Here is a 13,800-nt window from a genome sequence, read left to right as displayed (position 1 = left end):
CACACCAAATTTGTTGCTGCCTATCGGCTCCTGACCTAGGAAGCAGATTATTTAATTACACACCATATCAAGTGTATTTTCAGCAGCACAACTATGCGATTATAGCTCATCACCCAAAGCCAGACATAAATTTCATGGTAATTAAGCAACTCCAATCCCTATACAGGAGTATATGATACAGAGATATAGTAATCATATTAATTAATTCTTAGGCCTTATCTCAATTCCTTCGAGGATGAGCCCCTTCTTCCACTGCAGCTCCTCGAACTCGTGCAGTTCCATGCGAAAATCCACGCCCGCGTCATCACCTCCGTTGCGTTGTTGACCGTCTGCATCAACTCGGTGCAGAGGCCGCCGGAAGAGCGACAAAACAACAACAAATCTTTTATTACCTGCGGCAACGAGGTAAACTTCAGGATTGAGAGGGTCACTTTTGACGTTGCCGATTTTCCATTGCCTTACAATGGGATACTCGGCCGTCCAGCACTCGCCAAGTTCATGGCAGCCTCTCACTACGCATACAACATGCTGAAGATGCCAGGCCCGATAAGCGTCATCTCTGTCCCTGGCGACAAGAAGGATGCTCTTATCTGCGCCGACAAGATCTACCGGGAAGCGGCAGCCGCAACAGATCGCAAGTCACCTACTGTTGAAGCTCCCGGGGGGAAGAAGAAGACCAAGTCCGGCAAGAGTTCTGATGCCCACTCCGGCAAGCGCACCTCTTCGGAGTGCTGCGCTGCCGTCGAGGACGCACCATCGAGCTCCACCGGCAAGTGTAAGAAGACAATGGCAGCTTCGCTAGAGACCAAGAAGGTGTCCGCCAAGGAGGACGGCACTGGTGGTACCTTCACCATCAGTGCCACTCTCGACCCTAAATAGGAAAGCGCGCTCATTGCTTTCCTGCAGGCGAATGTCGACGTGTTTGCGTGGCAACCGTATGACATCCCCGGTGTACCCAGGAAAGTAATTGAGCACCATCTTACCGTTTGTCCTCATGCGCGGCCCGTCAAGCACAAGGTCAGGAAGTAAGCAGTGGAGCGCCAAGAATTCATCGCAGAAGAGATCAAGAAGTTGGAAGCAGCAGGCCTTGTCAGAGGAGTGTTCCATCCTACGTGGTTGGCTAATCCTGTAGTCATGCGCAAGGCGAACGGGAAATGGAGACTTTGTATCGACTTTACCGATGTTAACAAAGCTTGTCCCAAAGACCCATTTCCTTTGCCGTGCATTGACCAGATTGTTGACTCCACGGCCAGATGTGACTTGCTTTCATTTCTTGACGCATACTCAGAATACCATCAGATCTTCATGGCAGAAGAGGATGAGGAGAAGACCGCATTCATCACTCCATGTGGCACGTAATGTTTTATACAGATGCCTTTCGGTTTAAAAAATGTTGGTTCAACATTTGTAAGGGTAGTCCATGTCGCTCTTGAGCCACAAATACACAGAAATATGGAAGCCTACATGGATGACATAGTGGTCAAGAGCAAGGACAAGGCAACTCTGATTCAAGATTTAGACGAGACCTTTGCAAATCTGCGCAAGATCAGCCTCAAGCTCAACCCCGAGAAGTGTGTGTTTGGAGTCCCCTCCGGCAAGCTTCTCGGGTTCTTCGTGTCTCAGTGGGGAATCGAAGCCAATCCCGACAAGATCAAGGCCATTGAGCAGATTGAAGCACCAAAGCGCGTCAAGGATGTACAAAGACTTGCCGGTTGCGTGGCTGCTCTCAGCAGGTTTATCTCTAGGTCTGCTGAGCGCGCCCTGCCATTTTTCAAAATATTGAAAAAGGCAGGTCCAATGAAATGGACTCCGAAAGCGGAGGCTGCACTGCAAGACTTGAAGAGATACATGTCCTCCAATCGAACACTTGTCGCACCTAAGCCACAAGAGAAGTTGTTGCTGTATATAGCGGCAACCAATCAAGTGGTTAGTGCTGCGTTAGTAGCAGAGAGGGAGGCAGATGACGAGCCAGCAACCACGACAGGCGCATCCAGCGACAAGCAGGGGGCTTCCCCGACAAGCTCTGGTCCCGACAAGGATGGATCTGCGCAGACGCGCGAGGAGATACAGAAGAGAATGGTATAGCGCCCAGTTTACTTTGTCAGTTCCCTTCTGTAGGGGGCTAGGTCAAGGTACTCTGGCGTGCAGAAATTGCTTTTCGGCCTTCTCATGGCCTCGAGAAAGCTGCGCCATTACTTCCAAGCACATGAGATCACAGTTGTCACTCGTTTTCCACTGAAGAGGATACTACAGAATTCAGAAGCGACAGGCAGGATTGTTGAGTGGGCACTGGAACTGTCAAGCTTTGGCCTCAAGTTTGAGAGTACTTCAACTATCCAAAGCAGAGCATTGGCAGAATTCATAGCAGAATGGACGCCAACACCAGATGAAGAAATTCCAGAAACGAGCATCCCCATCGAGGAAGCAAGCAAAGAGTGGCTGATGTACTTTGATGGTGCTTTTTCGCTGCAAGGCGCCGGCGCTGGCGTGCTACTTGTCGCACCTACCGGAGAGCACCTCAAGTACGTAGTCCAGATGCACTTTCCCAAGGAGCAAGCAACAAACAATACTGCAGAGTATGAAGGCTTGCTTGCCGGTCTCAGGATCGCGGCAGACCTTGGGATCAAGAAGCTCATTGTCAAGGGTAACTCGCAGCTTGTCGTCCACCAAGTGAACAAGAGCTATCAGAGTCCGTTGATGGAAGCCTACGTCGACGAAGTGAGAAAGCTAGAAGAGCACTTTGACGGCCTACAGATGGAGCATGTTCCAAAAGCTCAGAACGCCATTGCCGATGGCCTATCAAAGTGCGCCGCACTTAAGTTACCTGTGGAACCAGAGATCTTTGTGCTCAAGCTGACTCAACCGTCTGTAACGCCATCAACTAGACAGAGCAAGAAGAGGAAGTTGATTTCTGGTGACTATTTTCCGTCAGAGCTTCCCGAAGCCGCCGCCAAGAAGGTCCCCAAGATCAACGCCAAGAGCGCTCAGGAGCAGTCTGCTCCGGCAAGCCCTAGGGTTTGTTCCGTTGAAGCAGAAACTCCCGACAAGTTTTGCTCCAGCAAGATTGCCGGGGAACGTCAAGCTCCGGCAGAGCCGCAGGTTCTCGCCGTAGAAGCGGATGTTCCCGCAGCAGCAGATTTGCCTTTAGTCCTTGTTGTCGAGCCACAAGCTCCAGCATGGACATAGCAGATTGTCCGTTTCCTTCAGACATGAGAACTTCCCGAAGAGCAAGAAGAAGCGGAAAGAGTAGCTCGGAAGTCAAGTATGTACCAGTTTGTCGACAACACACTGTACAGAAGAAGACTCAACGGTGTGAAATTGAAGTGTATTCACCGGGAAGACGGACAAAAGCTGTTGGCAGAGACACATGGAGGCATATGTGGTCACCACATTGGCGCAAGAGCACTTGCTGGCAAAGCATTCCGGCAAGGTTTCTTTTGGCCGACAGCCCTCCAGGATACAACTGCACAAGTAACCAAGTGTGAAGCGTGCCAGTTCCATTCCAAGCAGATACACCAACCAGCTCAAGCTCTCTAGACGATCCCTTTATCCTGGCCATTTTCGGTCTGGGGCTCGACATCCTTGGCCCCTTTCCCCGAGCAGTCGGGGGCTTTGAGTACTTGTATGTTGCAATCGACAAGTTCACAAACTGGCCGGAAGTGGAAGCAGTTAGGAAGGTGACAGCACAGTCAGCAGTCAAGTTCTTCAGGTCGATTGTTTGCCGCTTCGGGATCCCTAACAGGATAATCATCGACAACGGTACGCAATTCACGAGCCGCACCTTCATGCAGTACGTCCAAGATCTTGGCGCCAAGGTCTGCTTCGCTTCTGTTGCTCACCCGAGAAGCAACGGTCAAGCGGAGAGGGCAAATGCTGAAGTGCTGCGTGGGCTCAAGACCAGGACTTTCGACAGGCTGCACAAGTGCGGAAGAAACTGGATCGAGGAGCTGCCGGTGGTTCTTTGGTCGATCAGGACGACGCCAAATCGAGCCACTGGCCAGACACCTTTCGCTCTAGTCTATGGAGCAGAGGCAGTTCTCCCCACGGAACTCGTATACGGGTCACCTCGAGTGCTCGCTTATGATGAGCTTGAGCAAGAGCAGCTGCGACAAGATGACGCGCTACTCCTTGAGGAAGACCGTCTTCAGGCTGCTGTACGAGCTGCTCGCTACCAGCAAGCTTTGCGCCGCTACCATAGCCGCAAAGTTAACGCCAGAAGTCTCGAGGAAGGCGACCTTGTTCTTCGGCGTGTTCAGTCCGCCAAGAATTCCAACAAGTTGACGCCGAAGTGGGAAGGCCCTTACCGGGTGAAACGAGTCACTAGGCCTGGCGCTGCCCGCCTTGAGACCGAAGATAGCATTCCGATGAGCAATTCCTGGAACATTGAGCATCTTCGTAAGTTTTACCCGTAAGGCGCGGTTGCCGGAACCTGTTCTGGCAACCACCTTTTGTACAAGTCTTGCCGCTGTTGCATGTAATCCTTTGTACAAAGCCAGGCGCAAACCCCGTGCATAAGTAAAGCTCATATGCTCTGCACATCTTGTCAATTTCATGCTTTCTATTTTTTGCATATGTGATCTGACACTTTGTGCAGCACCTACTCCCCGGTAAGCAATAACGAGCCATAAGGCTCCATATCTTTATTTTCTCCTCTTTCTTTTTTCTCAAGGAAAGGAAGGTTCCCTCGCCCACAAGTTTGCTGGGGGGAAAGGAGAAGATAATGGTATGGACCAGGCGTCGTTCAAGAAAGTTTCGCCTTACCGGGAAGCAAACAACAGAAAAGCTAAGTTGCCAAAGTTTGAGCAATCAGATTTTTTAAATTTTTAAGTTATCTCCCTTGAACGACCGCACTTTGTATGGAAAACCTGTGCGCGGAGGAACCAACTCGTAGCTAGTTGCGCCCTTACTTTGTTTCGAGTCCGCTCAACAACTTAAGTGAGCTGCGACTAGTTGCGACAAGGTTTCTTGTCGGTAGCGGCACCGCCAGCAGGCTGCTGACGTCCCGCACTCAGCGCACGCGGCTAAGGTGCCTGCACCGGCAAGTTCCCTAAAAGCGTAGGGCAAAAACATACAAAGGGAGGAATCAAGTAAAGGGAATAACATTGCAATCATTACCCGGAATAGAGTTATATTACAAGGTAGCTTGTCGCGGCTCTAACAGATTGTTCTCATAACATGACCAGCAGCGACAAGAAAAGAAGAAAACGGGCGGCCTAGTCTACGCGATCACCCTCAATCCTCTTGATCCCGCTCACCTTATCCACAATGGGTGCGACAAGGGTCTTGAGCGCCTCCAGATCAGCATCCGGCGGCAGGGTCTTGAGGACGTTGATGAGGTTGAGGCCCGGGTTGCGGAAGGCCACCTTCACCAACACCTTTTGAAGAGCTCCCGTGCAGATCTTTCGCGACTCGTCGGCCAGCTGCTTTGGGATCTTCTCCCGGAGCCGCTGGAGGGCCGTCGCCATGCCTTTGAAGAACAAGGTGAGCTTGGCGCTGAGTTGGAGGTTCTCATCAGAGGGATACCCGAGATCCTCCACCCCCAGCTGCGCCAGCTCCCTATCGATATCTGCGGCAGCATTCACGAGACCCTCCGTCCAGTGCTTCACTTTCTCCCTAAAAGCATTCTGGGCGGCGGCAGCACTCGCCAGCAGCGCCTTGTCGCCCTTGATATCCTCCTTCAAGGCCACCTCCTGCTCCCTGGCGCCGTCCAGCGTCTTGGTCAAAGTGGTCAGCTTCAACTCAAGATTTGCGTTGGAGTCCTTGGCGGCGCTAAGCTCTTTGTCCTTCTCGGCGAGACGAACCTGCAGCTCTCAGTTGCTGTGGGCGTCCTTCTCCCGCTCACGCTTGAGCATGGCAAGCTCTTCACCACTCGCCTTGAGATCGGCCTCCAGCTGCGCCACCTTCGTCTCCAGCTCCTTCTTGGCGGCCTCGGCAACTGTGGCAGCATCCTCTGCTTGCTTAAGGGCTCCACCAAATTTTTGCTCACGCGCGGCAAGCTCCTCCTCGTGGCTGTCAAGGTTAACTTTCCGCTGCACCAGCTCACCCTCCTACGCAGACAGCTTCTCAGCGGCAAGCCGCTGTTGCTCTTCAACTTCGGCCTTCTCGAGGAAGAAGGCCTTCTGCTCTTCGGCGAGTTGCTCCCGCTCCTCTGCCAGGGACCGGAGAGCTTCCTGGTTGAGACCCCGGAGCTCCTCTGCGTGCTTCTCGATGTCCACTCCCGCCTTCGCGACAAGCGCCTCACGGGATTCCAGCTTGGCTTGCCGCGCGCGGTAGAGCGACAACAGCTTCCGCAGCAGCCGCTCCTCCTCAGGCTCGCCGCCGCTGCTGCTCGGCGGATCAACTAGCGTCAGCCCAGCGGAGGCGAGCACCTCTCCATCAAAGCTCTCTCCCTCGACCAGCGCCCTGGAGCTTGACGCCTAGGGGAGGTTGATGAAGACGCCATCGCCGGTCTTCAAGTAGACGCCTGGCTGGGGCTCTTCGGAGCCTGGCGCTGCGGCAGCGGCGGACGGGTCGGCGGTCGACGTAGCGCCTGGTGCTCCTGCGGCCTCAGGGCCATCAGTGCGATCGCCAGACCCCTCGCCAGCTGCTGCGGCGACAGCTTTGGCGGCCTCGTCGCCGGTGGGATCATCAGCGGCGTCGTCGGCAGCAACCTCGGTCTCCATCGGCTCCGCAGCAGATGGGTCTGATGGCCGGAAAAGTGAGAAAAGTCAAGCAAATACCCAAAAAGAAGAAGAACCCAAGGGAAGCTTTGAAGAGAAGATTACCTGTACTGGGTTCGGCAGTCGTAGTCTCCGCCGCCGGGGGGACGCTGGTGCTGTCCCTTGCCGGAGAACTCTCCCTTGCCGGAGGACTCTCCCTTGGCATTTCGGGGGCGGCCTCCGGGCACTCCTGGTGGGGCTGCTCTGCTCCTACACAAACCAACAGTCAGATGTCAGTAAAGAAAGAGTATCCATGTGCGCCTAACAGCGGAAAGCGAACCATATACTTACGATGGGGGCTGCTCTAGAGAACAGTTGCCGGGTCCAGCAAGGTTGTCTCGGACGCACCCCCTGCTGTCGCGATGGGTTCGTCCTCGATGACAATCACCGGGACCTTGGCTCTCTTCGCTGCTCTCTGGGCCAGATTCCTAAAAAGGAATAAGTCCAGAGTAAAGCAAATGAGATACAAGACAAAACAGCAAGAATTGAAGAACTACAAGTACAACAAGACAATCTTACTCTTCTTCTTCCTCGTCAGAGCTGAACACGGAGAAGTCGAAGTCCGGCTCACGTCCGGCGCGAGGAGGCGGAGGAGTAGTTTCCCTTGGCCGCTTGGCGGGAACAGTGGCGGTGGTCTGAGACGACCCCGCTCCGGCTGCCGCCGCAGCGTGAGAAGCGGCAGGAGCAGAAGCGGTGGTCCGGGTGGACCCCGCTCCAGTTGCCGCAGCAGCATGAGGTGCTCCCGCAGCAACAGTGCTTGCCGCGGTGGAGCGTGTCGCGCGGCGCGGCGACTGTTCACTCGCCCGCCGCCCCGCTACGTCCCCGGCCTTGCGGAGACGCCTTCTTGGTGGGGATGGAGGCTCTGCTTGCGGCGAGCTGCCTAAAGATGAGGAGGAAGAGGAGTTGATCTCCAGCGAGCCGCTCGTATCCTCAGCGGGCTCGCTCGACTCGACGTCATGCCCGGCAAGCTCTTTCTCGCCGACGAGCTCCTCTCGCTCGGCACGGCTTGCCGCCTCCGCTGTCTCTGCCTCCTCCATGGTGAATACAAATTCGCCCGCGGCTGCGGCTGCCACCGCCTCTTCCAGCCTAGTGGCGATGCGTGTCATCTCCGCATCGGTGGTGTCGCGGGTGAGGCTATTCTTTTCGTCAGAGCGGACCGGCACTTCTACCAAGCCGTCAAAGAATGCCTGCTCTTGCCAAGTTGGGACAATTCCATGCGAATCGCACAGCGGCATCATTGCACGGATGCGGTCGAGCACGGAGTTGTTGCACAGCGGAACGACACCCTTCGGCAACCTGAACTCTTCGGGATGTTGAGGGTCGTACTTGAACAGCTCCTGGAGCATCGCGTTAAGCTCCAGAACAGTGAAGTTGAAGTTGAGGCCCGGACGCAGCCTCATGATATCCGCCGCATTCTTGAATTCCCAGGCGGGTCTCCTCCGTTCCTGCAGGGGGGCGATGCGGCGGCGAAGAAAATCTGCACCAACAGCGCCTACAGTGAGCCCGGCAAGCCTGAGGCGTTGGATCCGGGTGACGGCAATCTTAAGCCTATCGTCTTCCGGGGCCACGTCACTCCAATCGCTGCCGCGTGCTACTGGGGCTTGGCGCCGGGCGGTAAACGGCTGCGGGTTCTCCTCGACAATCCAGCACCAGTCTGCTCTCCATTCCTCCCACTTGCCGCGGAACTCTCCCTCCAGATAAGTGTCCTTCTTGTCGGCCCTCGAGATCCAGGCGATTCCGCCGGATAAAGGCTCTCCTCTCTCTACTCGGGGCATAAAGAAGTGGCGAAAAAGGGCTACATTGGGATAGACTCCGACAAAGTTTTCGCAGAGATGTGCGAAAACTGCCATGGTCAGAACAGCATTGGGGGTGAAGTCAAGGAGGCGGAACCCGTAGGTGTTCATAATATCGCAGAAAAACTCAGAGAAGGGCGGGCAGAGCCCGCAGTAGAAGAACAAGGCGAAGAAAGGATATCCGTTTGGAACCATTTTCCAAGCGGCGGCTGGAAGTACCTTCGTGCGCGGATGCGCTCGCGTCTCCGTTGACCAGAAGAGGTAGTAATTCTCCCTCAGCTCCCTCATGGCGAGCTTGGGGGGGAAAGATTGCCCGCTCCTTTCGCAGCGCCGCAAGCCGTTGCGCCTAGGTCGACTTCATAACCTTCCCTTTGTCGGCTCTCGGAGCCATGGCGGAAGTGGTGGAGGAGGTCGACGGTGTTGGTGGTGCTGGTGGCGATGGGGGGCGAGGCGCTGCTCTCTTTCAGCTTTGGGAAGACGAGGGAGCGGCGGAGGTTTCCGAGACAGGAGTAGCAACCGGCGAATGGGCGAACTACCCCTGTTTCCCATGCTTATAAAGAGGGAGGGGGCGGACGTTCCGCCTTTCCGAATAAAGAAACCACCCACGATCTATCCCACGACGCCGCATTCAACGCGTGCCGTTCGGGCAGGGCGCGGTGGATACCGGGAGAGATACGGTGTAACCCAGGCCGCGCGTGCCCGTGCCCTGTTTTGGGCCTGGCCCAACAACGCTCGGCACCGTGTATGGCCCAGGCCCGGGGGCTCCTGTCGGTGTACTAGAGTAGGGGTACCCTAGTATCCCGAACTTGTGCACGGGCAGTCGCAACATCCCGCGGCAAGGCTTGCCGGGTGACCGCCAAGGTCCTCCGTGGTTCCTTTGGAGCCATTCAAGGACAAAGTATCCAAGCCAAGGAGCTCCTTGGCTTGGATACTTTGTCCTTGAATGGCTCCAAAGGAACCACGGAGGACCTTGGCGGTCACCCGGCAAGCCTTGCCGCGGGATGCTGCGACTGCCCATGCACAAGTTCGGGATACTAAGGTACCCCTACTCTAGTACACCGATAATCTGTGCCGGTGTGGAAGTCGCCCATTTCTAGCTCCAGTCAGCCGTCGACCCTCTCGCGCGGGTACCTCACGATGCCTCCTTCGTCCTCCTCCTTGTGCTCATGCGGCTGATTCACGGCGCAATTGTTGCTCATCGTTGAAGATGATGCCTCCTTGATGGCGGCGCCGCTGCAGGAAGCACGGTTGCATGGATGGAAAGACGCCGTGCGGGCGCTCCCCACCACTTGGCCGCCTACCTCAACGTATGATATCTGACTGCGGGAGCTGAGGCCAGAGGCATCGTGAGTAAGCTTGAAGACGAGGTAGGCCGCGTAGTGGGTGCTGGGAGAGAGCTCCCTGCTATTGATCACGCCGAAGATGCTGAACCAGCAGACCGAAATAAGCTCCGCGACCATGGGGAACCTACCTTGTCAAACAACAAATGAACACAACAATTTACATTTTAACAAACTCAAGCCAACTAACCTCAAATTTAAATGGTACTGTTGTATGTGCAAACGCAAGCGTGGAATTACCTTGAATCCGGGTCCAACCTCTCTCTCCAGTAAAGATCGATTTTACCCCAAGCGATTGCCAGCTCGCTTGCTGACAGCATGTAGCACTTGGCTCCAGTAGATCGATGGAGCCCAAAACTCTAGCACATGCATACATAATTAGCCAGATTGATTGCTAGTTCAAAAATAAAATAAGAAACAGATCGGTTGCCGTTTTGCTGTCAGGAAATTTAGCACTCACTCACCCTTTTGCCGTCATCGAGCAGGATGTGCTCGTCGCTGAGTTCCATGAAGAGATCTTTTTTGGAGGAGGAGTCTACGACGTGGACGGCTCGCTCCAGCATGGCGTCGCAGTCCGGCGGCAGGAACCGCTCCCACACGGCGTCCGAGTCCGCCGCCGATCGAAACGCGGCCGACACCGTGGAGGCGCGGCAGGCATCGGCCGGCGAGGTCAGGCCGATGGCCTTCTCCAGGCATTCCTCCGGGATCCGCTGGACTCCGCCACTCACTTGCTCTTCGTATTCTTTCCTGGCCTGCTTCATGGTGGACTCCATCCAACTTTGACCTGTTCAAGGCGGCTCGGGGTCCTACTATAAGACGACCAATCAATTAGCGAGCAAGTGTAAAAAAAATTATCTTGTGTGGAACCTTAGAGCGCCAAATGAGGGGGGCGAGAGGATCACAGTCCGGGCGTGCCATGAGTGTGCTGTACGCATGCTTGGTGGAGAAGGCAAGACCCTGTAGAAGAAACCTTTGGTCTTCCTCAGCCGAGGGGACGAAATCCTGTAAAACAGCCAACAACGCAACAAGCTCTTGCTCTGCCAAGAGGGAGAGACGGTTACGGAGGTTAGCTTCTAAACCGTATCGCAGCACATTAGCCACCTTAACCAGCGGAAGAGTGGAGTGTGAGAATAAGTGAGGGAAGGTGTGGGCTAGAGGTGTTGGGGTGAGCCAAGTGTCGTGCCAGAAGTAAGCGTGCGTCCCACTGTTTGTTAGGACAAAGAAGATGGACTGTAGGGTGGGTATTTGTTGTGCAATGACAGAGGAAGGAGTTTTGGGGTGGGGGTGAGACTAGAGCATTTGGGTGTTGAAGATCCAACCAATCCAGCCACGGGGTGGAGGAGGAAGTGAGGGCCTTGGCAACAAATTTCATGAGCAGGCAATTATTCTGAAGATGCAAGTTTTTGAGCCCTAAACCATCGTATTTTTTTGGAATGCAAACGTTTTTCCATGCAATAAGGCATTGAGAACCTGAAACTGACTCGTCATCTGCCCAAAATAAAGCTCTGCGAATGGAGTCTAGGGTTTTTAAAACTTTTTTTGGGAAACGGAAGACTGACATGAAGTAGGTAAGTAGGGAGTCTAGGACTACGGAGATAAGAATGAGGCGATCGCCTTTGTCAAGCATCTTAGCGCGCCAGCCAGCCAGCAGATTGCGGGAGCGTTCTAGGATGGGATCGAAGGCATTGGATGGAGGTTTAGTATGGGAGAGGGGGGTGCAAGGTAAGTTTTGGGGAAGGAGGCGCGTGAGCAGGCCATGGCAAGGGCGATGTCGTTAGCAGCAGTGTCATCTATGTGTAGGGTTGCAAGCGTGGTTTTGGAGAAGTTGATGGTTAACCAGTGGCGTTGGCGAAGTTAGTTAGGATTACTTTTAGGGTTGCAGCGGCATCAGGCGAGGCGGCGGCAAAGATCAGAGTATCGTCTGCGTACTAGAGGATGGTGGGGGAGATGAGAGAAGATGGGGTGGTGGAGCGAGGTGTGTGTGTTTTTGACGACAAGTTGTTGGAGCAGGTCTGGTACGATGAGAAAGAGGTAGGGGGAGATGGGGTCGCCCTGCCATAGGCCATTTTTGCAGTCTATCCAGTTGCCTGGGACACCATTCAAAAGAATGGCGGTTTTGCCTATAACGAGGATGTTCTGGATCCAGCTACGGAAGATGTGGGAGAAACCCTGGGCTAGGAGGATCTTGTCAAGTGCAGGCCAAGCGACGGAGTCGGAGGCTTTCTGGTAATCTAGCTTGAAAACCATAGTAGGCTTTTTCTTGGTGTGGCATGACCTGATAAGGTCGGCAGCGAATATGTAATTCTTAACGATATTCCTCCCTGGTATGAACCCTGTCTGATTGGCATGAACTAGCGAGGGGATGAAGGGCTTGAGACGAGTGGTCAACATTTTGACGACTGCTTTCATTGGGCAATTTTGGAGCGAGATGGGCCGGAAAGCGTCGGGGGAGGTGGGTAGATCCTTTTTAGTAAGAAGAACAATGTGAGCCCGGTTTACACGTTTCGTGTCGGCAGTGCCTTGATGAAATTGGGAGAAGAAAGGAAGAACGAGGCTTTTAACGGTGGGCCAATATTTACGGTAAAACGCAGGCCCAAAAGCATCTGGGCCAGGACTGGCCTACCTATCTTTGCTCAATGGGTACAAAATATCCATGCTACTGCGCCTGGCGTAACAACTCCTGGTGCAACAACAAGTACTAGCTTAACGTGGGGAGTGGGTTCATTTGAAAGAACGATGTTTTTATTTCTGATTCCGAAAAGTTGTCATGCAAGACATGTAGGCCAGGGGTAGGGTTAGGGTAGATCTGAGAGAGGTCAAACACCCATGACGTATTGATATGCGTACCAATGAGGGATACGAAGAAATCACGGAGGATGTTGGCCGTCTGGTGATGAGAGGAGAAATCATGGCCATTGTGAGTGAGAGTAAAGATTTTATTTTTTCTAAGGCGTTGTGAGGCGGAGATGTGAAAGAATTTTGTGTTTTTGCCACCATAGATAGCCCGGGAAACCTTGGCACACCAATGCCAGTACATCATTTTCTCTTGGATGGTGCATTTGAGAAGAGAGATGATGATCTTGCGAGTGAGGAGCTCGATTTGCGAGAGGGGCCTGCGTTCTTCTGCATGATCTAGGGCCAAGATGGCTGCTTTGCAGCGTGATTCGCGGAGAGGGGTGGGTATACGGAAGCGAGCCCAAGCTTTCAGTTCAAATCTTGATTTTTTGAGGACTGCGGCGAGGATAGCAACCGAGTTGGTTGAAGTGGAGGGCGAGGGTGAGCAGCACCTAGAGATGATAACATTGCATGGGTGAAAATTGGGCCAACTAGGCTCGAATTTGAAGAAGTTGGAACGTGGAATCTTGTTGGTGACGTGTACGAGTAGCGGAATGTGGTCAGAGGTGAATCATGTGAGAGAGGCCGGGGAAGTATTAGGGAAAGCATCTGCCCACGCGAGATTAAAGAAGGCATGATCAAGTTTTTCCAAAGTAGGCGAGGATCGGTTGTTGGACCACGTAAATTATCGGTCGAGGAGTGGCAGTTCAATGAGGGCCAGAGTGTCGATAACGTGGTTGAAAGCGTTTGCTTATGACTGTCGAAAGGTGGAGTTTTGTCTGAGGGGAAGCATAGGAGGTTGAAGTCACCAAGAACGAGCCAAGGAGTATCATCTGATTGTGTGATGGAGAGGAGCTGTAACATCCCAAAATTTCAATTTGGAATGTTATACATTAGATCATCATTGCATATTATATTTTTATTGCATTTTGGTTTGATCCTAGAAATTCCACGCAACTCAAGGACCCACGGAGAGAGTTGGGGATTTCGTTATTTTCATATTTGAGTTATCTCAAATTTTGAACATAGGATCATTTGATTTTAATTATTTTATCTTTAATTATTTCTATTATAAAAATAAGAGAGAGGGAATAAAATGACTTTCCCAGCCCGCGCCGCCACCAGCCCAGCCCG

The 13,800-nt window shown here is 53.4% G+C and overlaps 1 pseudogene; it reads right to left on the bottom strand.

The window, feature by feature from the left end:
• Window positions 1-201: 201 nt before the first annotated feature.
• On the bottom strand, window positions 202-10,592 carry LOC119283789 (annotated as a pseudogene).
• Window positions 10,593-13,800: the final 3,208 nt, after the last annotated feature.

Source organism: Triticum dicoccoides, chromosome 4A (genome assembly GCF_002162155.2).
Source record: "Triticum dicoccoides isolate Atlit2015 ecotype Zavitan chromosome 4A, WEW_v2.0, whole genome shotgun sequence".
In the NCBI taxonomy this organism is placed as follows: Eukaryota; Viridiplantae; Streptophyta; class Magnoliopsida; order Poales; family Poaceae; genus Triticum; species Triticum dicoccoides.
Note: the sequence above shows the minus strand (reverse complement) of the source record. Positions and strands in the feature narration are given on the sequence as shown.